Source organism: Numida meleagris, chromosome 6, assembly GCF_002078875.1.
Source record: "Numida meleagris isolate 19003 breed g44 Domestic line chromosome 6, NumMel1.0, whole genome shotgun sequence".
NCBI classification, from domain to species: Eukaryota; Metazoa; Chordata; class Aves; order Galliformes; family Numididae; genus Numida; species Numida meleagris.
In genome coordinates, this window is record NC_034414.1 from 39,965,084 (window position 1) to 39,991,431 (window position 26,348).

The 26,348-nt window shown below is 41.4% G+C and overlaps 1 long non-coding RNA gene across 3 annotated transcripts in view; it reads right to left on the minus strand.

Moving 5' to 3' along the window:
• The window catches only part of LOC110401733, a 74,492-nt gene extending 48,299 nt beyond the window's left edge, over positions 1 to 26,193 (minus strand). Inside the window, exons 1-6 of one of the 3 annotated variants that reach the window (XR_002440562.1) lie at positions 26,054 to 26,193; positions 16,988 to 17,034; positions 15,466 to 15,553; positions 14,269 to 14,324; positions 8,831 to 8,941; positions 5,226 to 8,533 (exon numbers count right to left, since the gene is read on the minus strand). This is a non-coding gene — a long non-coding RNA (uncharacterized LOC110401733). Of the gene's footprint in view, positions 1 to 5,225; positions 8,534 to 8,830; positions 8,942 to 10,850; positions 11,462 to 14,268; positions 14,325 to 15,465; positions 15,554 to 16,987; positions 17,035 to 26,053 lie in introns of those variants that run through there. The other 2 variants (XR_002440564.1, XR_002440563.1) reach the window with 2 other exon arrangements.

Genomic DNA, 26,348 nt, shown 5'->3' on the forward strand with positions numbered 1-26,348 from the left:
CAGGCTGGCACCAAAGAAGCCATTTAAGGAGATTTGCAAAGATTAAGACCTCTGCCAAAAACATCTGTGCCAAGATGTTACTATGGGACACTAAATAATTTATAATCCTGTGACACTAAAAGTAGCAGGACACAAACTAGGAGCTGGACTTATCCAAAAACTTATTTATAGGTGTTTGAGAACAATTAGATCATGGCGTGAACCAGTGATTGAGCATCTGGTGAAGAGGCATGGCTAGCCCTGGGTGCAGAAGTGCAAGCAATTCACCTGCACCACCAGAAGGGTTGGACCCAGGTTCCATTCCTCCTTCACCTCATTTAAAGGCTGGCAGCTGAGGGGAAACATCCCTACTTGGAGACTGCTTCCTTCTGGGAGTTTTCAGTAAGCCTTCACCTTTGAGACAGGGTAAATGATTCGTTTCTTACTACCAGCTTGTTACTAATACGTTTCACTGGTCCTCCTAAAACTGGTTGGAGGCAATTTCTTATCTCTTCACCCAATACAATAGAATATTTTCAGCCCTACGAAAAATAAGACTTTAGCCAAAAGGAACAGGAAGAATCCAGACTCTGCATACTGCTAGGATCAGTGTTGAAGTGGGGTGCAAAGACTGTTTTGTCATCAACATAAATATCAAATTACTAGGCAGGCCAACAGGGAACTTGCTTTGGGCAACTGTTCTCATGTAAATGTCGCTGTAATCAAGGCTTTGAGGTACTCAGACAACTCAAGAAAAATTCTGAGGACTCTGTAATGTTTCAAAATGATCAGATTTCTCCATAGATGAAAGCCTTACGGAAAGCCTACTAACAGATTTAACTCTTCTCCAGTGAAAACGTATGGCTTCACAGACTCCATCATCTGCTGCATTGCTGTATCTTGTCTGTACCCTAGACCTGTGACCAGTGTCTTTTCACACAGCGAATACAACAAAAATGAAGAAGTTAAGACAGGGTGGACCCACAGGGCATTCCTGAAAAAGCCTGGACAGACTCACACTTCTAAACCTATAATCTTGCAGTTGACATGTTCAATACAGCAGAAAACTTGCTTTCAAAATCCATTTCTCCCCTAGATCCAGTGTATTATACTTCTCATCAGGAAAAATAACATACCTTGCTGATAAAGTGTATTACTCGTGATAAAATATTTAATCAGTGTTCACCTAGAGGAGCTGTTAAAGTTTCATACCACAGTTGAGACTCTACTCAGCAACAACATTTGTGTTCTTTCCTCTCTACTTCATTCTTGTATCTTTTACTTATCCTCTCTAGAAAATCTGAAAATCTTGTCTCTGTTATCCCGTCCTTTAAGCTGCAAAGGAAAGACACATTCAGTCCTGGAGTATACTGCATAGATCTCCCATATGTGCTTAGCATACACAGAAGTGGGGCGTGGGGCAGCAAAAGAAAGGGAAGTAAGAAGCTACATGAATCTTCAACTCTCTCAACAGTCTCACAGCTGTAACCTCTCAGATCTCCCTGGAGATTCATCAGATTACCCACCAGGGTCACATTGCCTTGGCTGTGGCTTCCTGGTTTCCCACAAAATCCTAATTCATATTTTAATTCCTGCCTAATCACCTACACCGGCTTTTAAGTTCCAGCATAGCTGGCTGAAACTCTTACAACACAAGTACTCTCACTGTCATCCAAATATAAGGATGAATTTTCAAACTTCCTTGTTTGCATAATGTAAGCAACAACCCAAGAAGAGCACAGCTGGGTGGCATTCAGTCTGGCCTAGGCAGAATAAAGCTACAATCACACAGGGCAGTCTTGATTGTCAGTACTGTGTCCCTAAGCAGGGACACTGATGTACATTAATTTGACAGCAAGAAAATAGAGATCAGTTCAAGAAGAAAGATTTATGTCAAGATTTTCATCGTAACAGGCAGATTTGTAAATAATGAAATTCTCATAATACTTATTGCTGAGATTCTCCTTTGTGGAACTATGACAAATCTTACAGGGTGGGGGGGTGGAGTGGGAGGAATATTTTTTAATAGAGTCAATAGATGGATGGGTTTTTAGAGAGATAGAGACAGAAGTGTATAAACTTCAGCCAAATACAAAAAAGGAGAAACTGCCTGGGAAAACATAACTGAGAGTAGCTCAGCAAGGCTTGGTATTGGGAGCTGAACTTGCAGCTTTGACAAGGCTGACTTTAAAGCGACCTTCAGTGGAGCTCCTTAACAGTGTGTGCTGGGCAATCGCTGGTAAATCTTTATTAATTTTAATTGGCGGCACCCATTTATAAGAACCATTAAAAAGGATAAATTGAGCCCATCCGGCGTAATGTCTTTTGTTAATTAGTTTGTCAGCACTGTTTTAATATCCCCTAATGACTTCATATTTCAGGCCTGACATTAAAGGAGACGCTGTGAGAAAGGAAATGGTCTTATCACCGTGTACATTTTTTCTTTTTTTTGAACAAAAAGTGTCCTTCCAGGCCTGACCAAGGTTAGGTGTCATTTAACTCAGACAGGTACAAGACTTGGAAGGGCCCTATCATCCTATCCAAACTTCACCTTGCCACTTACCAGCATCCTCTGCTGACATGTTCTCTCTTTAGAGACCTGCTTAACAGCAGAGGAATTCAAAGTCATCAGTCACCAAATACCCACTCTGCATTGTCCACCGTGGACTTGTCTCCAGCCTCAAAGCATGTGGGGAAAAATACAGGGGGAACCTGAGATACAACTGGAACAATGTCTCCCTTAAGTACAAGCAGGCTAAACCTCACTAACTGAAGGTTTTTTTAATTCACCAGTACATTCATAGCATCAACAACCCAGTCTGTCTTGGGAAATGCAGTCTTAAAGTTGAAAAGTTGATAAGACCAATTTCAAAGAATACTTTATATATGAATCTGATTTGCAAAGGAAGATGAAAAAAATATTTCTCTAAGTATGATGCTTGGACCAGAATAAAGGGAAGTGAGTAAATCTATGATTTTGGTTTCAACAGTTCTCCCTCCTTCCTCCCCATGTTCATCTTCTGTGATGACTAACTCAAACATGTAAGCTTTTCTCCTGAATGTGTATGCACTTGTTAAGTTTAATTCAAAGAGAAAGTACATAAAGGGTCAAGAGAAGGATCAACAGCAGCCATCACAAAAGATAATGCAACCTGTTACTGTCCTAGAGTTTCTTTAAGTGGTTGACATGCTTTTTTTTTTTTTTTTTTTTTTAAAAAAAAGCCACTGTCTCTCTCCTGCCCCACATGAATGTCCCCTGAGATAACACTGGAATTATTCACCTAGGGAAGCATTTCCTCATTGTGAGGGCCATTGCACTGCAGGTTCTAATCCCTACTCAGTCTCCAATAGTGGATTGATATCAAGATGGGAGATCCTGAAATTATGTTCACATTTGTCAGTGGAGGGCTTTGACTTAAAGCCTGGATTCCATTTCTACTGAAGGTTTCAGTTGGTGAGCAACATGAGGAAAGTAATATTAATGCTTTGATGTCTGGTATTAGGTAAGTATTCCCATGACAGTGAAGAGAATAAGGCAGCAGCAGAAGAAGAAAACCAGCTTTTCCTCTGTCTCACACAGCTTTGTAAAACAGTAATAATTCCAATAATTGTAAAGTGTCTGCATTTACACTACTAGTATTAAAATGAATACTAAATCTTTAGCTAACAGAATAGCATTATTTTTTCTCTGAAATTTCAGGGTAACCCAGAAAATGGCTCTTCATAAGCATCACACAGAGAATTGTAGAGATGTGTTCCTCTTTGCTAGATCACCTTTCAGCAAAACACAAACAAATAATAACTGTAAAGTTTGATTCAGTTATTACTTTCATTACTGAGCAAAATCCTTGCCTCAAAGTCAATGAAAATCTTGCTGTAAATGTTTGGAGGACTCTCAGTTTTACTTTTTCCATTAAAATTTAGAACTAATGATTTCACCTTTTTTTTTTTTTTTTGCAGATACACATTCACAGTACTTGAATATTAAAAGCTGCTCTGTGATCTCCCAAAAGCCATTTTACTCTCATTGTGAGACTCTGCCTTATTTCATGTTTCATGCAAATTTAATTTTTTTCAGGGGACTGCTAAAACTATGCCCTATGTGAAGCACACAGTAAAAGCATGCCAAGGGTAAAATAGATATTCCCAGCAGGATGAACACCTCTTTGAATGAACTGCCTTTTCAGCTAATAGAATTCTTAAGTTTTTCTTCCAACCAGCGTGTCTCTTGTGCACTGATGTGCTCTACAGAAGTCGGCCTTTCATAATCAAAGCTTTGTACACCACTGCCAGAATAGCTGGTACTTACTCTCCATTTTGCAGTTCTGACAGTTACAAATTTACATAAGTCTTTCATTTCTATAAAACATCATCCTTTGTAGGGAGTAAAAGTTTCAGTTTTCAAAATGGAAAAAAACATGTATTTCTACTGTCCCAGTATTTTCAGGTTTTTTGTACAAAAAGATTATACCTTCATAAGTTTCATTCTTGTTAGCTAGAGAGTAGAGAGATTTTCTTCATATGCATTGAACACATTAAAAACATCCCCTACTTTTGGTTACATGCAAGAGCCATGGAATGGTATCTCCACAGAATGGTGTCTAAAGTGTAGCAAACTCGGGCCTAGTTCTTACAGTCTATTCCCCTACATGTTCCAACATTATTTTCATCAGTTGATACCTTTCCTTCTGTCAGATGAAGCTTTCTGTCTTTATGTATCTCATACTTGCTTCTGATCTTCAAAATTTCATTATCCAAATATCAAATTTCCAAGTATTCATTTTCTGTATTGTCATAAAAATTAAGTTTGAAAATGCAGAGCTTTTTACCTAGCATATTTCAGGTACTTCATAAATGCTTAATACTTTAATTGCTTAATACTGTAAATTTTTTATAAATTTTATTTTTTTTTTTTATCAAATCGCAGTTTGTTAAATTCATTCTCAGCCCCCCCAGCTTACTACCTAAGAAACATAGCAGCCATTACAATAACCTGACTAGTCCAAATACACCTATATAATTAATTTTATAAATGTGTATGAACATGACTACAGGCAGACAGGGACAAACCATGACATACAGACTCTCCACGTGCCAGCACAAGTTTCCTGACCTGCAGGCTGGTTCTAGCTTTTTGATCAGCCATGAATCATTCAGGAACTCAAATGGCTTTAACAGTGTGTGTGGATTACGTAGCGTATATGATGAAATTATTTCTTTCCCTGACAGAGGATCAAGTTGGGGGAAGGAAGAGATCATCCATATTTACAAGAACATCTTTTTCTTAATCAAGATGTTATTAATAGAATTAAGCGGTAATTTTTGATAGCAGATAACTACACAATATGTTCACACAGTTCATTCATGTGCCTGCCAGTGCACTAACTAGTAAGTTACCAGGCTGCAGTGACAGCTGGGAGGCCAGCTCCAACTGTTGACTCACAAATGGAAGTTCATACCGATACACTCCTGGCTTCTAGGCAGGTGCCCAGAGAAAGCTTCAAGGGGTCCCTTGTTTCCACTGGTATGTCTATACATGCCCATAGTCCCTGTCTGCAGATTTACTACATCTGAGATTGTGGTGGTGTTGAGTCACATAACACACTGTTGATACTGGTATTTTCTGGTGGTCTTTCCAAGTCTGGCTGACTCTGATGTTAATTTATCAGTGTTTGCAGATTCAACAGCACTGCTAGCCTCTCAAGGTTATCCATTTTTGAGAGACTTTCAGACATGACCTCTCAGCACAAACTTTTCCTCTCTTTGCCTTGTCATATACTGATGCCTATTTCTACCTTCCCCTTGCCCCCTCCCATCCACAAATACCCCTAGAATACACTCACTTACACAGAAGGAATTTTTACAACATTCACACAGGAGATCTGACACTTCTGGGAAAAAGAGAGCTCTTAGGCAGGACCATGTGAGCTGTACCCACTACTACATTCAGTAGTTCAAAGGAGAGCCAACCAAAAGGAGACCTACCAAAATTAGAGTAAAAGCTTCAAACTGGATTGTTTACAGTGTATATGAATGTGTTTGTTTTTTTTTTATGTAAGCAACTAAGAACTATAAAGAAAAAACAAAGCTAAAGTCAGTCAAGTACTTTTAAAATTCAGCATATTGTTTAAATAGGAACAAGTTCAGAATCAGGCATTCTAAATCATTCCACAAAAGCATCTTCAAAAATAACTTGAATTTCGGTTTTTGTTTAATCTTTCATCAGGAGATCACAGGCTAGTTTTTCACTGGAATCAGCTTTGTAGTTTGTATCTCAGCAATGGAAAAAGGAAACAATAAATCACATTAATTTGTGTAAAATCACAGATGTCACTACTTGTGACTTTCACAAGGTCTTGAATCTCATCATCATTTAGCTAGCAACTTGTTAGTGCTGCATCACACTCAGCGTTTAGCATCAAAGGGGATTACTGCTGAATTAGCTTACACAAAGTTTTAGATCTCAAAGAACCTTACAGAAACTGCCCAGTGTCTCATTTTGCAGAGAAGAAATTTAAAAGCACAAAGATAAATTGCTTGATCTTGGTGGCAGAATCAGGATATGCCTACTTCTACTTTTCCTGGAAAAATACAATTTATTTTTTTTTAAATGGAGTTTTAGAGAGTTGAAGTGGCATATTTCTCAGCTCTGATCTGACAAGAGAATTACTAACTCTTCCACAGTTTCCTTAGTTTCCTTCAGTATCCCCCGTCTCTATCTTTCTCCCTAGCAAACTCTTGGTGACAAGGTTAGAAACTTTTAGTACTGATTTTTCCAATGAAAAGTTCCCTCTCAAGCTTCAGACCTGTCACTTACAGCTTCAGTTTTCTCTGTTTTCTGCTTTCTGCAACAAAAGGAGCCACAATTAATAAATGTTTTTATAGCGAAGTTCAGAAATGAATGAAAACAGAATTCAATTCATAATACTCCCCTGGTCCCTATTCAGAGAAAAACACTAAAACTTTGTCATAGAAGACAAACCAAGCAATGTCAAGCAAATAAGAAGATGAACCATCACTGTAGTGAATCCTCTCCTGGTATCTGATAGTTTACTCCCTTCCCTTGTCATCAACTTTTATTCAAGTAAAATCATCCACTGAATAACATGTACAAATATTCTTAATGTAGGACCTATGTACAACTAGTTTCTTACATGTGTTTTGAATAAGAAATAACTTTACTTCCACTCTCTAGTCCAAAATAATGTAATTCTGGGGAGAAAGTAAATTGTCAAGAAGAGGGTAGTGAATTTCCACTAGATGGCAAAGAGAGTTCCCACCTTTAAACCTACCTTACCAGGAAAAAAAAAAAAGCAGAGACCCCTTGAAAGCATGTAAAATGCCTATCCCTCCCTTCTCCCATAATATGACAGATGGGCCTCTCACAACAAGCAGATGGAAACTGGGACCAGGGCTAGGTGAAGTGCCTGTAGCCAGGTTTTATGGGCACAGTTTAACATAGATTGAGCACTACACCGGGAGAGGTGAGGGAAGAGACTCTCTCAGTCCCACCTGTGAAAAAATAAATGGTGATGCCAAAATCAAGACTGTAGCAAAGTGAGTGCAAACATCTGCTTCACTAGCCATGGTGAGATCAATCTCAACAGAAGGTGCCTCCTGCTTTCTTTTTCATCAGCTCAGCTTCCCAAAGAGGAGAAAATCTGCTTTCTGCTACCTTTCTGGTGTTGCAAGAGCTCAAACTGCGCACCACTGCACCAGATTCTTTTGTGAGGGGCATGACTTGCTTTCCTGAACACTTAAGCTGGTTTAGATAGAAGCTAACAGGTGAGGCATGCTGCAGAAGGAACGTTGTGTTTGAAATGGTTACATCCAGGAAGCATTCAAGGTACACACACAAAGTTTGTACACATTGCCAAAGATTGAGATAATTCCTGCATAAAGCCGGCACCCCAGACTCCACCTCATGTATTCAAACAATTTCTGAGTTTAAATGTGGGAGCTTAATATTCTGCCAACCGGACACAATTTATTTCATTTTAATGGAATAAGAAAGACATGAAGCAACTTTACAACCTTCAAGCAAGCCATGACTAGCAACTGCACCTAACAGTATCTAATGTCCTGTATATATCACTGCCCTTCCAAGCTTTGCACAGTGCATTCTGCTGTCAAAACTGAGCTGAGCTTGTAGCCAGGACTTTTACTATATGCTTAAATTCAAAATGTTTTCTGTCCTGCTCAGTTCTGATCTGGGAAAGTAGATTAACCCATTCAGTTGTAAAAGCCTTCTGCCAAGAGAAATTTTCATTCATGCTTTCCTACCTCACCCAGCCCTGCAAAGCTCCCACCAGCTCCTTGCAAGTATCCCCCCAGAGTCTCAACAGCCCTACTTCCACTGCTGCATCTCACTAATAAGCAGAGAATTAACTTCTTGCTACCCCAACTGCAGCAGAAGATTATGGAAGATTTCCTCTGAGAAATGACCTTTCTACCTCTGCTTTTGATGCTGGGACAACATCACTTGTGTATTTTATGTTCCAACAAAAATTCTGGATGGATAAGAAGAGTTACAATTTCCCTTTGATGATCCTCCCTGTTGTAAATAAACAAAAAGAGAAATAAATGACAGCCTTCTTGAGAACACTCTTTAGAAGAGTGTTACTATAAGACTATAATACTAACATATAAGATCAATGCGCTGACGTTTTCTAGAGCTGAAGGGAGATTCACATCTCAACTTTTGGAGGTGCATCAGGTTCTCAGGATAATATTGGCATGTAGAAAGGAGTCAGAAGGGCTTAGAGACAAAGAAATGTGCAAGAAGAAAGACGCTCTTGTTCTGACAGTTGTTTTCTCAGGCACCAATTATCAAAGGAAAGGAAATACTTACTGAGTACATACAAGGATTTAGTGGGTCTAGATGCTCATTCCTCAAGCCCAGACACTTAACAGGCTCAAGCCAAGGAAAGCAAGGAGCAGCTCCAGGTCAGAGTACTTAACCCTAAGAATATTTTAACAAACAGCAGTTAGATGCTTCAGAAAGACAGCTTGCACTATCCTACCAAGTGGATCAGGAAAGGCAACAAAAAACTCCCTTGGAAAGCATCAGAATGTATAGACAGTCCCCACAATTTTAGAGAAGCGAGTTCTTTGAGATCCACTTGTTGCTCAGTTAGATGGATCACAAACAGCTGTGAAATCTGCTTAGAGAAAAGATCAGGATACTGAGAAAGTGCTTTCAGAAAGATTCAGGACATTGCACTTTTTGCTCTTTATTCTGCACAGAGATCTCATGCAAAACTCTCTGCCCTCAAGGTGACGCTATAATATGAGTTAACTCATTTATGATCTAAGCAGTAAAAAAGCCAATTAAATTGTTCAAAAACAAAGTTTAAAGTTGGAAAAATCAGAATTGGTTTTATTACTGTTGTTTATGCAGTTTTCTAGAGACGGACTAGCTACATGAAGTACAATCAAATGATTTATACAACAGTAGAACTCCCACATTCATCACACTAGCACTGAATTCATGAAGTAAATACTGACCACATCCCTCTTCATGATGAAATAAAACTGATATTGCCCTCATTTGAGCAGAAATAGCAAAGCAAGATTCGTGGATTTCTCCATAAACTGAAAATCAAAATAATTCAGGGGGATCTTCTTAAGATGTACAGGTAATATATAAGAGAAAGTAAAGAAGACAGAGCCATATTCTCCTCTGTTTTATCCAGTGGCACGAAAAGAGACAGTGGACACAATCTGAAACCCAGGAAATTACATCTAAATGTAAGAATAAGCTTTTTAGTAGGCAAGCGTCCATACACAGAATGGCCAGAGAGGTTATGGAGCCTCCATCCTTAGAGAATATTCAAAAATGTGGCTGGGCATGACATTGAATAATCTGCTCTAGTTTTGAACAAGTAGCTTGGACTAGATGATCTCCAAAGGTCCCTTCCAACTTCAACATTTCTGTGATGCTGTGAGCCTGCTTTAGACTTCAGACTTCTAGCTCAAGATTTGTTACTTGTAGTAGGTAGTGATCTCTGCTGGGAGACACATGATGTACTTCCTAGAACACACAGTTTCATCATAACTGTATTCAACAAGGTGTTTTTCCATATATTTGTGTATTCTGGCTGAAGCCTCCCCATGTATTTGTGTATTCCTGTAAGTATTCAGCTGTATCCCAGATTCAGCTTTCTGAGCAACCACAATGTCATAATCCCTAGGCTAGCAGGACTCAAAGTATCCAATAATGTTGATATCTAGCGTAACTCATGCCTTTCCTGAACTCAGTGCACTCTTGAAGGTTACTCAGAATGTTCAGGACACACTGAAATGCTTTGCAGCAGTGAGACTGTCTTTGTTTCAGACTTCTGTGGTTCCTTGTGGGTTGGTTGTATCTCATGCATGCCTGGAATCACAGCCTTTGGCTCCATTTTTTCCCCCCCAAAGAATTTCACACACGGTTCAGAAATACCAGAATCACTGTGTAAGTTGAATTAGCATGCAGTAAACAAGGTTACTCAGACCTGCTTTAAAAAGCACACAACTGCTCAGAAACAAAGCTGTAAAGTAGTTGCAGCCAATGGCCCCATCTTTACTTCAGTGGTCAGAGGTCAAGTCTCAAATACACAGATCAGATATCCATCTTTGACGCATTCTGAAACTAGACTCCCCTAAAGCAATCCAGTTCACAAACACTACAATTTGTGAGATGGGAACAGGGTTTTCCTAGGGAATCTGCCTGGAAAACAAGTTTTGAGGGATTGGGCAATTGCTGTATGACCTTCCAGGCAATGCTGCTTCCTCTTTGAAACACCTTGTCTACCACAGGAATCATGTTAACAATACTGACATACTTGGCTACCATTTAAAAAAAAAAAAGCTTTCCCCATAAGAAAGACAAAATAAAAGCATCCAAAAAAAAGTTTTATTCACACTATGCTACATGGATACTAGTGAGGAACTCTACTAACACTAAGCTGCATGGAAGCTGCTTAAGTATCAGTATACTTGCTTCATATGAAAAATTGCTGAAGGCAACAGATGTTCCCTTTTTCATCTCAATCAAAATTTTCCTTACATGTTGTTTTTATAAAACAAAAATCCGAGAAAGACTGTATTTAAAAGATTCATAAAATTTGAAATATTTTAGTTATTTTATTGATATGACATTTCATTTCTGTAGTAATATTTATAAAGATAAAAACATGATTATTTCATCTATGTGACTAAAAAATTAGAGTTGTTGTGAGCTCAGAGAATGAGGGTTTCTCAAGATGTCCGCTATGCACAAAGAACACCACCACCACCCAACAACAGAACTGTGTCATAGAAAGAACAAAGCTACATGAAAAGTGCAAGCGCAGAGCTTCTGGCAGGAGGATTACACAGCAGAGGGAGCAGCTGCCCTGAGACACTTTTTCTCCTTCCAGCATTAACATTGCTGTAGTCGCCAACATTCTAAGATGAGTTTGAAGATGGATATAGTAGTTTTTATGAGGACAAACAATAGCTGAAAGTAAGAAAAAAGTCTTCAGGAAGAGAAATCCTTCCCTGAATACAGCTCTGTACACTTCAATAGTGAATGTATCCAGAAAGGCGTTGCAGGTTTCATGGCACTGTGTGTATAGAACTTCCAAGAGAAAATATGCCTCATGCCCTAAACTAGTGTGACTACAACAAAAAACTGCTGCAGGTCATGATATTCCCACATGAATAGGGAGAAACCAGCAACATGATTAGGTGGACACATTCAGTATTTTGATTAATATCTTAAATTTACACCTACTCTCATTACATTTTTAAAATCTTTACTTTCCTAGAAGTGGAAAAAAAAATAGCAGAAGTTCTATTTGCAGTCCCCTGCTTATCAGACTATACAGTCACATATATTTAGTTAGATGTAGCATTTTACTTCATTATCTCCTCTTTTACCCTTGAATTCTTGCCAGTGTAATGTAATTAAACATTTCAGTCTTCCTTTCACTATTCTGAAATTCAGGTTGGTTACAGGACTTAACTGAGAACTGAATTCTTGCTCAACATTTGTCTCAGTAAGAGCTACTCAGTCATCTATGAAAGAAGTAACTCCTCAAACTATGATTAAAATCAATGTCTGGATTATTTCCAATAAACAAGACAGCTTAATCTATAATAAATCACCAGAAGTCAAGAACAGCAACATCTAAGAACCAGCTTTACTATAATCACACCGCCTGAAGACAACCTCCACTCTTTGTAAAGAGCAAGGAGCTGACAGATGCTGCCTGCAGCATCGCATTCCTCCAACACTCCATTTTTCAAGACAGAGGGCACCAATGTCCTGGACAAAAATGAGGGCAAATGCCTCCAAGAGTGGCTGCTACCTGTATTTGCCCTGCAGCTGCACACATACTCTTGGGGGGTATCCTGTCACATACAAAGTTACGTACTACCAAGAAGTAAAACAGGACTCAGCGCCTTCAGCGCTGAGACAGGAAAGAACCACCCATTTGAACAAAGTACAAATTGGACAATGCATAACCCAAATGACCAGAAGATTCATATACAAGCAGTGAGGCTATGGTCCTATGTAACAGCTGGTTTCAGTTGAAGAGTAAGCTAGACATCCACAGAGATGGCTGTGAATTGGCCAGTTTCCATCCACAAATACAGAAAGCTGCTGCAGTTCAGCCCACAAGTGTTCTTGGAATCTGCTTGCTACAGCTTTAGAAAAGGTCAAATAGAAGGTACTCAAAAAATAGTCATGCTGTGATCACTCTGGCTGTTTTAATTGGGCAGCTCACTCTGTATGTTGTGACAGACGGCTGGGACATACAGACAGTGAGTCTGATCTGTATCCACATTTAAGCACTTGTTCAATTTATATGCTTGCATGAAGCACAACAGGAATTTGGGAGATGGAGCAGCTGCGTTACAAGGAGATACTCTTCCCCTTAATTCAAAGACATGTAGGCTGAGGGGGATATAAACAACAATTACAAAATCATGAGAGTGGTGGAGAAAGTAAGACCAGAACTGCTACTCGTTAAACATTGCAATACTGGAAGTAGGAGCATTCATTCAAAGTATAGGGAAAAATGCATTTAAAATAGACAAAAGAAATAACTTTCCTTTACAAATTGAGCAATCTGTGGAATTTGCTATCACATGAGATTGAGAGGACCAATAATATCAGCAGGTAGACAAAAAAAAGCAGGCTGTACAAAGATTAGTTCATCAACAACAGTTCCAAAACAGTTATGGTAATAGGCACATGTGTACCTCCTTATGGTCCTAAACCCAACAACTACAGATGCTGGGAAGAAGGAGGGGAATGCACAACAGGAAATGGCCAGGATCATGTCCTAGCCTTATACAATATTGCTTGCCGTTACTGCCAAGGGTAGATATACTAGTCTAGATGGGCCATACATTTGGCACAGTAAAGCACTTCTAATGCTTTTATGCTTGAAGTCATGGCTGGGGAAAGGTCCTTGACACCACAGGCCTAAAAGGACCTCCTCCCCTATAGGAAACGCAGCTGGTATTGTTTTACCTCTAATTGCTGTCATACTTGAAATTACATGCAGAAGTTAAGAAGCAGTAGCCCAAATTCTGAAGTTCTGCTGCCTACTACAGCACAGAAACTAAATTCAGAATGGTTTCCATCTTGGAAAAAACTCCTTTGCTCTTGTCCCTTGTGCAGTCCCCATCCTTACCACTCCCTGCTGTAGAGAAACTAGTCCTTGTTGTAATAGAGAATTCTCCACAAAACTTCCACCCAAATAAGCTTGCCTTATAGCATCACAAAGGAGGTGTTCTAACAATGACCTACTAATGAAAAGTCTGTCCCTGTCCTCACAGTATGAGAGCACAGTTTTAAGAACAAAATTTGCTATTTGCTGGCATTCAAATACATGCTGACCTCCCCTGAGCATAATAGACTTCACCTGTTTCCTCCCTTCTTCAAAACCCACAGCTGCAATAGATATGTTACTAAAACACACAGCACACGTGCCACACATGATTTCATCCTCCTCTCTCCTTTTCTTCACCCCTGAAGAACTCACAGGAAACAAAACTGGGCAGCAGCTATCTGGATGCATTTAAGGCTCTACCAAAGACTCATGAGACCTGACAGAGTTGATATAGTTATTTCTACTCCTAGGTATTAAATGCTACATCTTTTACCAAAATTCTCCACAGCTACATGTGAATTTATATGCTATATGTCCCCCAAACCTTCTGGAGCACTGGATTTGCTGTACTACTTTAATTACTGTGGCAACTGCAAAGGCAACTGATCTATATATATAAGAAAACCTGACACAAACTTACCCAACTCTATTCTGTAACAGATGGGCAGGATGATTTCAGAATATGCTTGTGACTCCCTGGGAAGAGAGATGAGAGAGAGTGACTCCATCTAACCACAGCGGAGCTCATTCTTTTCTCAAATCTAAGGAAACATCTGTTTCCATCCTTTCCGAAGGCAGCCAAGCCAGTGAGTACACACAACATTCCTTGTAACAGAGATTTAGAAAATATGTCCATACACAACCTCATTTTGTGGCGTTTCAAATAGAACGTGAAATTATATTGTTATAGGCCACAAGAAGTCAAGCACTGCCTCTGAGCAAGAGGCTTTATCTAGCTCATGCTTCAATGGAAACTGGACAGCTGGAATTTGTCCATAAATATTTGGTAGCAGGATTAGTTTCACTGGTTCGATAGCCTAGAAATTCAGTCCTTGGAAACTGTAACAGGAAAGAACCTACTAGAGCCACCCATTCCCTCCACCTGGCATGACATAGGCATAATCCATTCCATAGCATTAGGGAGAATCCACTTGACAAAGTCATTGAGCTAGCAAGCCTTGGCATTAGACATTAAACTCAATTCTTGGCATCAAACTGATGTCGAAATTTCAAGTATTATAAATTTTAAGTGAATCACAGATTATTAGGAATTGCTTTAGTTTTCATTGTTCTGAGGAAAAAATATGTACATCTCGCTATAAACCACTAGATGTCACTCTTCCCATTTTTACCCCCAAAAGATTGCTAAATAATCATTCTACAGAGAAGTAGACAAATAAAAATCATAGAATCACTAAGGTTGGAAAAGACCACTAAGGTCATCCAGTCCAACCATCATTCTGTTACCACCATACCACTAACCCACATCCCTAAGCGACAGAAGCAAGCAGCCACACTGCTGCCCATTTCTCCGTCCAGCATCCCTGTGGATGGCATTACAGTGATGGAAGGGATGGCCTAATTGAGCCCCATCTTCTCATTTTTACCCTTTCTCTTCCTGCTTATGTTACTCCCATTAAAACCATGCCAAGGGTTAGGGCCCAGGCAACAGCAAACATCCTTTCAACAGCTCCAGCAAAGGCAGCCAAGAAAATATATCTGAATTTATGGATGCAGAGGAAGCACAGAACTTTTCCAAATCCTGGCTCTCATGAACATTCAGCTTGTTACTGGAAAGCAAATGATCAAATATGGCACAAAGCCTACCCAAACATACCTCTTTGTAAATCTGAGGAAAACGTTTAGTGTTCAAACACAGGTTGAGGTGATTCAAAGCTGAAGTTTAGATTCAGCACCGCCTTCAGCTAGAGAGGGGGAAAGTATGATGTCCATAGTTACAGGTATAGACTTATTAACTCTTCAATTTCCAATTTCAACTCCACAAAATTAACAATTTGGGTGGAAAAGAACAACCCTTGAGCATCTGCAGAGTCTATGATACCCCCAGGATACAAACAATCCGGCCCTGCAATATATTGATTCTACAATTATTCCCTTTGTAAACTTGTCTTTTTAGCTTAAGTATCTTTAGAAAGATACAGCCCAAACTGGTGACATTAATGAGGAATCAGTGCTCCTTGCACTACACCTCAGTTCCCACATAAACCCAATCCTATGTCCTAGATCTGTGGTAACAAATTATCTCCTCTGCATGAATATAGATGGCATTGTGTAGCCCAGGCATGTCCAACCTATGGGCCACATACAGCTCCATCCAGCTTGCAGTGTGGCCACCTCTCACCTCACATCGTCATACACAGGGTTAACTTAAATACATTATCAGCAAATTTGCAAATGGAATATATTGAGTTGTAATTGGACATTCAATTCAAAAATCTGATCATGTCTCCTTACCGGATTTTTATCAGACCTATCTTACCAGAGAGAAAGGACTGCTATGAAAGTAATGCCTCCTATTTTATTCCGTTGGCCCACAACATCAGAGGCATATGGTGGTGGTATGGCAGTAGAGGTTGAACTTTCCCACCAGTATTCGGTTACATGTTGTTGCCATGCAACAGATGGCAGCAGAGGGGCAGTCTGACAAAATGGTGTCTGACATGAAAATGCAGATGAAGTAAAGGGGAGGAACTGAATTACTCCATGAGGAAAAAAAAAAATGCACTCACTGACATTCATTGACACACGCTGAATGTTTATGCAGACCAAACAGTGAATGTGAGCACAGTGAGGCACCGAGTGATGTACTGCAGAAGTAGCAACAGCAGGTCACCTCTGCTGGTGCAAATTTTGATGAGTGTGGCATGCAGGCTTTTGCTCATGGCTGGTGACAAAGTATAGGTAATGGTTGTGGCTCTGTTGAAAATCAGTTTTTGCAGCTGAGAATTTGCTCAATCAAATTTGCTCTATCAAATAGTGTTACTGTGCTCTTTGTATCTGTTGCAGTTTCCATGGAAATAAAGAGGAGGGAATAGTTTTGGAGCAACCCACGTATTTTATATGGGACCCAGGACAATTCCTCTCCACTTAGTGTGGCCCAGGCAAGACAAAAATTCGGACACTTGTGACATAGCATCAATCACATTCAACACAATAACTACAGAAGATGCAAAGCATTAGTAAATGTCTAAGTATTATTGCCAGAAGAGCAGCAGTTCTCAACAAACCAGGGTAATAATGAAGAACTACATTTAAATTACATAAGGATAGAGCTGGACTTCTCATATTTTGGTTGGAATTCTTTTCAACAGACTGTGTATGTTGTTTTCCAGTCCTACCTTGACATCCTAATGTTCCAGCTTTCCTCTAAGCAAGGAGACATCCACTGGAAAGAAGAAAAACCAAGGCATTGGTAAAATAAAAGTAGAGCTGTATTCTAGGCTGCTTTCATTTTAGAAAGTGCATTTTCTTTCCTTAAGGGCCTGTGTGTTACGTTTTTGGGAAGTAAACTGGAGGAAAAAAAGCCAAGTTCCACTTACAAATGACCACTTCTTAATTCTGCTCCGCATGAATCTGGTTAATTTTTGGTCTTCAAAACTTTTTTTTTTTTTTAAACAAGCAGGAAGTACACACACTCTAAGCTCAAGTAAGTACAAACTAAAACACCAGTGCAGCCCCTTTGGCTCTTGTCTTATGCCATGCCTGAAGAGTTTGCAGAGGTTCAGTTTGAAGAAAGAAACGCTGACTCCTACAACACTTTTCAAAGAGTTTTGAACTCTTTGAATCAGGATCATCAGGAACACACTGAAGCTTCATCCACTCACATTCCTATTTCCTCACATTTCCCCATGCCTGTCAAGATGGGAGAGAATGTTGCAGTGAATGTCTAAGACATCGTGCAAATAAATGCTTCCATGCTGCAGACAGCACCAAAAAGTAACATCATCTTCACTGTCATGGTTTTATGATTTTCAGTTATTGGTATTCCACATCATAACACACATCTTTGTCAGTTTGTAAGTTTGGCATAATAGGACTATGAATAAATTAGTAACTATGGGAAAAAAAAACATATCAAGAGCCAGGAGATTAACACTAACAAGAATGTACAATTTCTGAACAACCTCAGTTTTCAAATAAAACATCTTACTAACATTCCTTTAATAAACTGCATGATGTATAACAATGAATTTTGGTTTATGATCTGAAAGAGCCACTCAATGCATCCCTGTTGAAACTTCAAAAAAATCAAGATGGAAGTCGGAGCCAGCAAGACTTCCAACAGTGAAAAACAATCTAAGCACTTCCTCAGCGTAAATAATCCCATTCCAAGTAATTCTTTCCGGTCCTCAAGACTCATATTGTTTATAGGCATTAACCCATTTTCCAAAACATCACAAAGATGTCTTTCCAGATGCACAGAATTTTCATTCACTTGCAATTTACATAGCCCAGAAACAAAAGAAGGCTTGTCTTGTGACTTCGGAGAAAACTCACATTAAGTCCCTGCTCTGCCAGAGTCTTCCTATACAATCTTGAACAAGTCACTCAGGACAAGTCCACACCTCATAGCAGGGACCAATGCAGAACTCATTCCCAAGCTGAGAATGCACATGGCATGGCACTGCTGTACCAGCATGGGCCAGAGCCAGCACTAGTACATTCAGATGCCATTGCAGGGAGGTGGCTCTAAACCAGTTGGCTTGCTGCACTGCAAGAATTGTTTGAGGCCGGTGATAAGTCGCTCAGGTGTCTTTTCACCTACAGTAAAAACACATGCTTAGGTTCTCTATTTCATTTTTCCATTAGCAGAATTGGAAAAATAGCATTTTTTCCATTTTGAAAGGATACAAGAAAACAGGAAAAACATGGAGACAGCACAGTAACAGAGAGGAGGGAACAACACAAATCCCTGAAGCCCCTGGAGCACTTGAAAGCTTCTTTGCTGCATTAACTTCATCTTAGGCTTCAGCAAAAGAAATTATCTATTACCACTGAACCACACAGTTGAAACTCGAAACACCAAGGATCAAGCTGGAAACAGAAAATTGCTGAGGATTAATTTGACTGAGAAAGTAATTAGAATTAAAAAAAAATTGAGGAAACATCTTTGTACTTGGAAAATGCAAGTTAATTGAAAATTTGCTGAAGGAAAACAGATTTCTGTTAAGAAAGGTTACTCTAGTTCAGGAATGATTTTCTGATCAAACCAAAAGGGAAAAGCATGAATTCTAGGCTGTCTTGGCAATCTGCAGAGACAAAGGTAAGAGACTTAAATTCAAATTGCCTATATAATGAGATTTGGCTGAGAAATATTGAACCCTACAGCTCCAAGTCAGCTCCTGACCTATCACATGGCTGGCTAGTTTGGAAGAAGTGTCCTTTGTGCGTATAATTGAATGCTCACTCTGATCCATGTAAGAAAGATTCACATTGTAGTCTGAGGTCACTATACCTATTTCAAATTGTGAAATGTATACTTAAACTTCAATTTCATTTGAAACATTGCTGAGATTTGAACACTGTCCCCCTGACAAGCAAAAGAAATACCCTGAGCATCAGTGTGGTTGTTATTCCGGTCCAGTTAAATCTTTCAGAGGTGTCTGTTTTGTACCAGTGCAGAACAGGAAAAAGGGTTTTATGGGTGTAGCCAGTTTCCTCTCCACCTCTAGAGAAAATATCAGATAGATAGAAAGGAAATTAAGAATTCTATCATAAAGGAACCTTCTAGCTTTATCAAAAAGTTGAATGGAAAAAATAATGAACTTTAAATCAGGTAGTTTATTTAACTTCAGGTTCTGAGCTATGTTTGTTTAGCACTTATAAAGAAGAAAGCTCTATCAACTCTCTCGTGATGCCTAAAACTGGAGTTTGCCTCTCTCAGCCTGGAGAAGAGAAGGCTGCGAGGAGACCTCATTGTAGCTTTCCAATACTTAAAAGGGAATTATAAACAGGAGGGGAATCAACTTTTTACAAGAGTAGACAGTGATAGGACAAGGGGGAATGGTTTTAAGCTCAAGGAAGGAAGGTTTAGATTGGATGTCAAGGGGACGTTCTTTACAGAGAGAGCGGTGAGGTGCTGGCACAGGCTGCTCAGAGGCTGTGGATGTTCCATCCCTTGAGGTGTTCAAGACCAGGTTGGACGGTGCCCTGAGCAACCTGGTGTAGTACCAGATCTGGAGGTTGGCAGCCCTGCCTGGGGCAGGGGGTCAGAACTCAATGATCCTTGGGGTCTCTTCCAACCCAAGCCATTATATTACTCATTCTATGATTCAGAGAACAGCATCCTTTCCCTTCCCAGCTAAAAAAAATACTTTAAACCCATTAGTTGTTCAAATTCCTTTTGCTGAAATTTGATGCAAAACCATTTCAGACTATGGTCTTTCTCTCATGGAAATAGTTGAACTTAAGTATCTACTTGTAACATTCTCTCACTAGGCACCCAAGTATTGTGGTGCTTTTCCTGTTCCCCATCTGGATGAATTAATCTTCAGATGTCAGTCCAGCACACAACTCAAAACTCCAGCTTTTGGTCTCACACCCTGCCTCTAAGCTGGGGTGGCACAAAGCAAGCTAGATGATGGGCTGTTTGCTTCTGTGTTCCAACCCTGAAATGCCATAGCTAAGCCCTCTCTAAGTCCCTCTCATCAAGCAGGGTTATTATTAAGAACAAAAGAGAAACTCCAAATGAAACAAATCGTAAAGTTCTGATTATCATGTACAATCCTCGCCTCATTCCAGCGAGTTCTAACCTTTCTGCCTTCTTGAGTCCCAGTGCAGGATGATGTGCGGCTGATGTATTCACAGTGTGACAGATGGATGGGAAATGCCATGTGACAACGAGCTGGTTATGCGACATGGCAAGGTCAGTCAGTTGTGTAATAACAGGCCAGTGACAGAGGAATATTAATGCACAAGTTTCACAAATATTTGTGAGGCATTTGAGTAGTTGATTGGATCCAAGTCTCCCTTCTCTTAGATCTGACCTACACAGGGAAAGTAGTCAGTATGATTGCACCTGAACCAGAAACTACGTTGAGTCACTGGGTCAGCCACTGATTAAGTCATTCTTAGCTGACCACAGAACAGGGCTGTCCTGGCTCTGTTACAATTGTCCAGATCGACTAAAGGTTACTTCAACTTTGCAGTCAAATGGTAGCAGCTTTGCTGTTATCTTTAGAGATAATCCTGATTAGACCTGTGGAAAGAGCAGAAGTAAGGGCAAAGGTAGAATTTCTGCTCTGGGCAAAGATCTACTGCATCACTGTCATAGTGCTCGGCAATATGCTCATATGGGTTTTCTGCACAGCAGGCAGTTTCATTGTAATAGACAAAGACATTTGTATGACTAAGCTAAAGACAGTACAGTTGTGAGTTGGAGAAAACTAAGAGCAGATAAAGGAAACACCATAAAAAAACATAGCTTAAAATATGGTTTTCAATCCTCTACCTTTTTCTGAAAGTAGCTGTATGGGAACTGCTGAGTCACAGCCTGAACCACTGATTGAGCACCTGGAGGAAAGACCCAGTCAGCCCTGGGAGCACAGGTGAAGGCAATTCACATGTGTCACCAGAAGGTGTGGAGCCAGGCTCCACTCCTCTTAGGCTTCATTTCAGGGCTGATTGGCCCAAGGAAGGCTCTCTTTCTGGAGATCCCTCCTTGGTGGGAGCCTTTCCCTGTGAACCCAGAATCTTCTGATATGGGTAAGCGATCTACTTTCCTTCCCTTGTAGCACCTTGCTACCATGCTGGTCCTTCCACCTCTTCTGTAACACCTTCTCCATCATGTTGATCCTTCTGATCACTACAGCAGCTTAAAAAAGCAAACAAATCAAATGCTTTAAAAAGATAGTTCATATAATGTGTAAAAAAGATACTACAAAAAACCACCAAAACCCAACACCTTCAATTACGCCACTCTGCTCTGATATTCCATCCTAACATCTGCCATTTCTCTCATGTAAGTGCTGTAGATGGAACCTAAGAGGCTGTTTGTATGAGCCAGGTTCATTCCTGGAAGTGAGTTTAGCTTACTGCACCACAGGAGAGCCCTTCAAATCAGCAAAAACTGTCCCCACCTTCAGTAGAGAATACATTAGGCCATTGATCTTCAGTCAGTGAAAAGGCCATGAAAGGATTTTAACAGGTCATATACATCCTTCTTCCTCCCCCCAAATGCAAGATCAACTTTAACTAAAAGATTTCTCGCTGAAAGCCAATGAACAACAGTTGAAACTTTGCGATGATACAGATACCATATTTTGCTGAGGGTATTTATTCCAGTCCTTCACTTGTCCTTATGGAAAATCTTTTCCAATGCATAACCCAAGTCTCTCTCATTACATCTTAAGCTTTTGTTACTTCTTGTCTTGTGTACCCTGGAAATGCAGGTCACACCTCTTTCCACTGGCCTTTTACGTACTTAAAGACTGTACCCTCTTGGACTTCCCTCAGATTTAACAGATTCAGCTCCCCTATTTGTTCCATAGGAAAATCAAAGTTCATATAAATACGTTCATATAATCTAAGTACAGTGAACCCAAATTAATACCATACATTATTATTTTGCACAGAAAATCTGCAGCTGAAAGGCTATGCAGGTTCCCTCCCCACCCCTTTGCTGAGCACAGCGCTCTGCTAATCTGCCAGGCCAAGGCCACCCCAGACTCCATGTGACATCCTTCCCAGCCCACATCACCCTGCAGCCCAACCTAGTCACCACCAGGCCAAGGCAATCAGCAAGCAGCAAAGCTCACTTCCAGCCCCCACTCCTCACTTCCTCTCACAGCTGCCACCAGGAGAGTCAAGGCTGAAAGAAAATGTAGATTTGCAGGAATGTCCTACAGATTTCCCTCAGGTGTTCCTGTGGTACTTAGGAGCAGAGATCTCAGGAGAAGAGCTCTCATCAAGTACTTTGCAGGCTCTCAGGTGTGATCCAGGAGCCTGAAGTGAATCCAGCAAGTGGAGAATAATGGCCAAGTTCTGAAAATTAGTTCAGACAACCTATAGGTGCCTTTGAAACAAGCACTCCTAACACATACAGAACAAATATGTAAAAAAAAATGCTGCAGGAAACTGAGTAGTTGTTGATAATAGGTTTGGAGCTAAATCAGCCCTGCGGAATAAATTAAGAAAGATTCTGGTTTGTCACAAGAATCTGAAGTCACTGTCCCTGGAGTCTTTCAGACATACAGAAAAGGGAACAAAATAGTTACAAAAAAGGAACCAAGCAGCACAGAGTCCATGCCCTGAGCAACACAGTGTTATATTATAGAATCATTTAAGACAGAATGGACCCTTAAAGGCCATCTAGCCCAACTCCCTGCAATGAACAGGGACACCCACAGCTCAGTCAGGTTGCTCAGAGCCTGGTCCAGCCTGACCTTGACTGTCTCCAGGGATGGGGCATCCTCCACCTCTCTGGGCAAATTGGTTCCAGGGCTTCACTACCTTTATTGTAAAAATCTTCTTCCTTATATCCAAGATAAAACTCCTGTTCTAGTTTGAAACTGTTCCCTCTTCTAACACAACAGACCCTGCTAAAGAGTCAGTCCCCTTTTTCCTTATAGCCCACCTTTAGATACTGAAAGGCCACTCCCAGGTCTCACCAGATCCTTCTCTTCTCCAGGCTGAACAGCCCCAGCACTCTCAGCCTGTCCTCACAGGAGAAGTGTTCCATCCCTTGGATCATTTTTGTGGCCCTCCTCTGGATACGCTCCAACAGGTCCACATCTGGACACAGTACTCAGGTGAGGCCTCACCAGCACAGAGTAGAGGGGCAGGATCACCTCCCTCACCCTGCACTTCTTCTGATGCAGCCCAGGATACAGTTGGCTTTCTGGACTGAGAGGGCACACTGCTGGCTCATATCCAGCTCACCATCCACCAGTACTCCCAAGTCCTTCTCAGCAGGGCTGTGCTGCATTCTTACATCTCCCAGCTTGTACTGATTGTGGGAGTTGCCACAACACAGGTGCAAGACTTTGCACTTAGATTTGTTGAATCTCATGAGGTTCACCTGGGCCCACTTCTAGAGCCTGTCCAGGTCTCTCTGGATGGCCTCACAACCGTCCATATTTTCAGAAACAAATTTTGGATCCCCTGCAACAGGTGGAACTCCCACTTCACCCACAGAGGGAGGCAAGAATTTCTTTAAACTGCTCTCTACACTACTTGAACACTTTTATTGAATATTTTGTATATTCTGAGTGAACTTATTCAGAAGTTCTCGCTTGACTTTAGTCCTTTTTCCTATCAGCGCTATTTGTCCTTTCACTAAGAACAAGTGTTAAGCTCCCTGTTGTAACTAAGCTTAACCCTTCTAAAGTGTTCTCAGGTGTGATTCACATAGAGCACCTGCGCAGTCTTCCTCTACAGAGGACAGGGAAAACAAAGCTTTCTATTATCATTATTTAAAAAAAAAAATTGAGTCATCTTCTGGTCCCATATTGTCATAGCCACAATAATCTGCTCCCAGAAATGAGAAATATCCATTACACAGCCTGTATCACAAGTAACAGCATCCACAGACAAAAACACCAGCTGTGGAAACATGGCAGCCACTTCTGTCCTCTCGGTCTCCTCACACACGACCACCTGGCAGAGAATAGCTCATTCAGCACAGTGGTGCTCCAATTTCCCCAACTAAACAAAGTGCAGTACTACAGATACTACCTGTAGAACACTGATCTGTTGCTGCAACATTATTTACATGACAGCCAGAGGAGAGGGACACTATTAACTAACACAAAATAGCAAACAATCCTCTAACAGAACTTATTTTGAAGCCTGCTGATAATTACCAGCTACTTTTCCTCTAATTAAGGATACATTTCAAGGCATTAAAGATACAAGAATTGTGTTTCAATTCTATTACCACACAGGAAAGAACAATTCTTAAAGTGTCACAAATACTAATTTTTAAAAAAAATAACTGGCTGCAGATCAGGCTTATTAGCACTTATCTCTGACAGAGGGAAAAGCTGAAGCACAGAAAGCAATGCGCGTTGCTAGCCATGAACTACTGATGAAGTTCAAAACCAAAAATCCTTACTTCTATGGAGAGCTGCGCTTAAATATCAGCCTGGGGAGGCAATGCAGCTCCAACAGAAGCATTTAAAAGCTTTGCACCATCCTCTCCCTGGTGCTCTTACTGGCAGCATGCCTACCATCCCACAAAAGTGCTGTCCCAATGTACAGCCCTGTGCTGCTGTGTGACCTGCTTCTGGTCCCATGCTAGGTGAGGAGCAAGGGGAAGGTAGGGCTGAGGAATGGATGTGGCAGGGTATAAGCTGTTTGGACAAAACACGTCTGCTCAGAGTGATTCCTGCTACAGACTTGGCTGCCCTTTTTGATATAAGGAGTCTACTTCTACTTGCACATAGGTAAAAGGCAAAGACAACCATAACACTACAAATCTTACTGAAGGGATCAATCAGCACTGCTCAAGGTCCTCATTCAAGGAAAAACCCTTACTCAGTGAAGTGCACATTTAAGTATTACAGAACTCTATGTAGGTTGCACGGAGCAAAACTGGAAGTTCGGAAAGAGGGAACGGGGCACCCATTCAGCTTCATTTCCCTAAAAGAAAATTCAACTCGTGACAATTTGGGCAACGCTGAGTTGAAAAGCAATGCTGCATTTAAGTATTTTGACCTCAGAAACAATTTCACATGAACATCTGCCCATAGAACATGGCAGAAGTGACGCTTTACTCTGAATTCCTCTGCCAGTGTCCATACCTCTCCGAACAGTACCCAGCTGGCAGGACATATCAAACCCCATGGCACCCAACCCCAGGGTGCATCTCCCTGACGCCCTACACCACTCCCAAACAGCAGCCCTCAGTGTGGGATGCTAACCGTGGATATTTAAAGATGCCCTTCAGCGGGATCAACAACTGACGTGTTACTTTATACACGTTACTTTTCCTCCACGTTCAAGGCACAGAACATTCTGAAGCCGGAGCTTTCAAAAGACAATGATGCACCAGGGCAGGAGGAGGCGCAGCAGGAGCCGGCCGGGCCGGGCTCAGCTCTGACGGGCAACGGCACAGCTCGGGACGGGCCGGGGCTCGCACGCGTCCCGCACGTGGCGGTGCCCCTCCAGCGGATGTCTCACAGCGCTGCAGGAGCACAGGAACGGGGAACTGGGCTGTAAAGCTGGGGCAGAGCACTCGCTTTGCGCTTGTGGTGCACCTCCAGACCTCGGACCAAGATTACTTTTGTCTCTTTCCAGGCAGAAAAGCCCCGCGGGGGCTTTCTGAGTGGGGGCCGCGGCTCTCACTGCACACCCAGCGATCGCTTTGGTTCCCACGAATAAAGCCCTTCCCTCACCTCCGCATCACTACAACCTGGGCGCAAACAGAAGTAGACCCGTCACCGTCACCATCCCGTGCTTTCTACCTGCTGACTGCATCACGCTCGCTGCCCTCAGCAGAGCCCGCTGGGCCGGGCCAGAACCCCACCCCACCTCAAGGACGCCTGGAGCCGCTTCCAACCAGAGCCGCCCCCCGAGGCGACCGCTAAGAGGCCGCGCACGCGCCGCCCCCTTGTTCTGGCCCCGCCCGATTCCCTGGCCCCGCCCCCAGGGCTCGCGCCCCCTCCCTCCCTCTCCCCGCCGCTTATCGCCGGCCGCAGGCGCCTCCGCCCTTATCGCCTGCACGCAGCGGCGACGCGCCCGCCGCGCGCTGACCGCCGC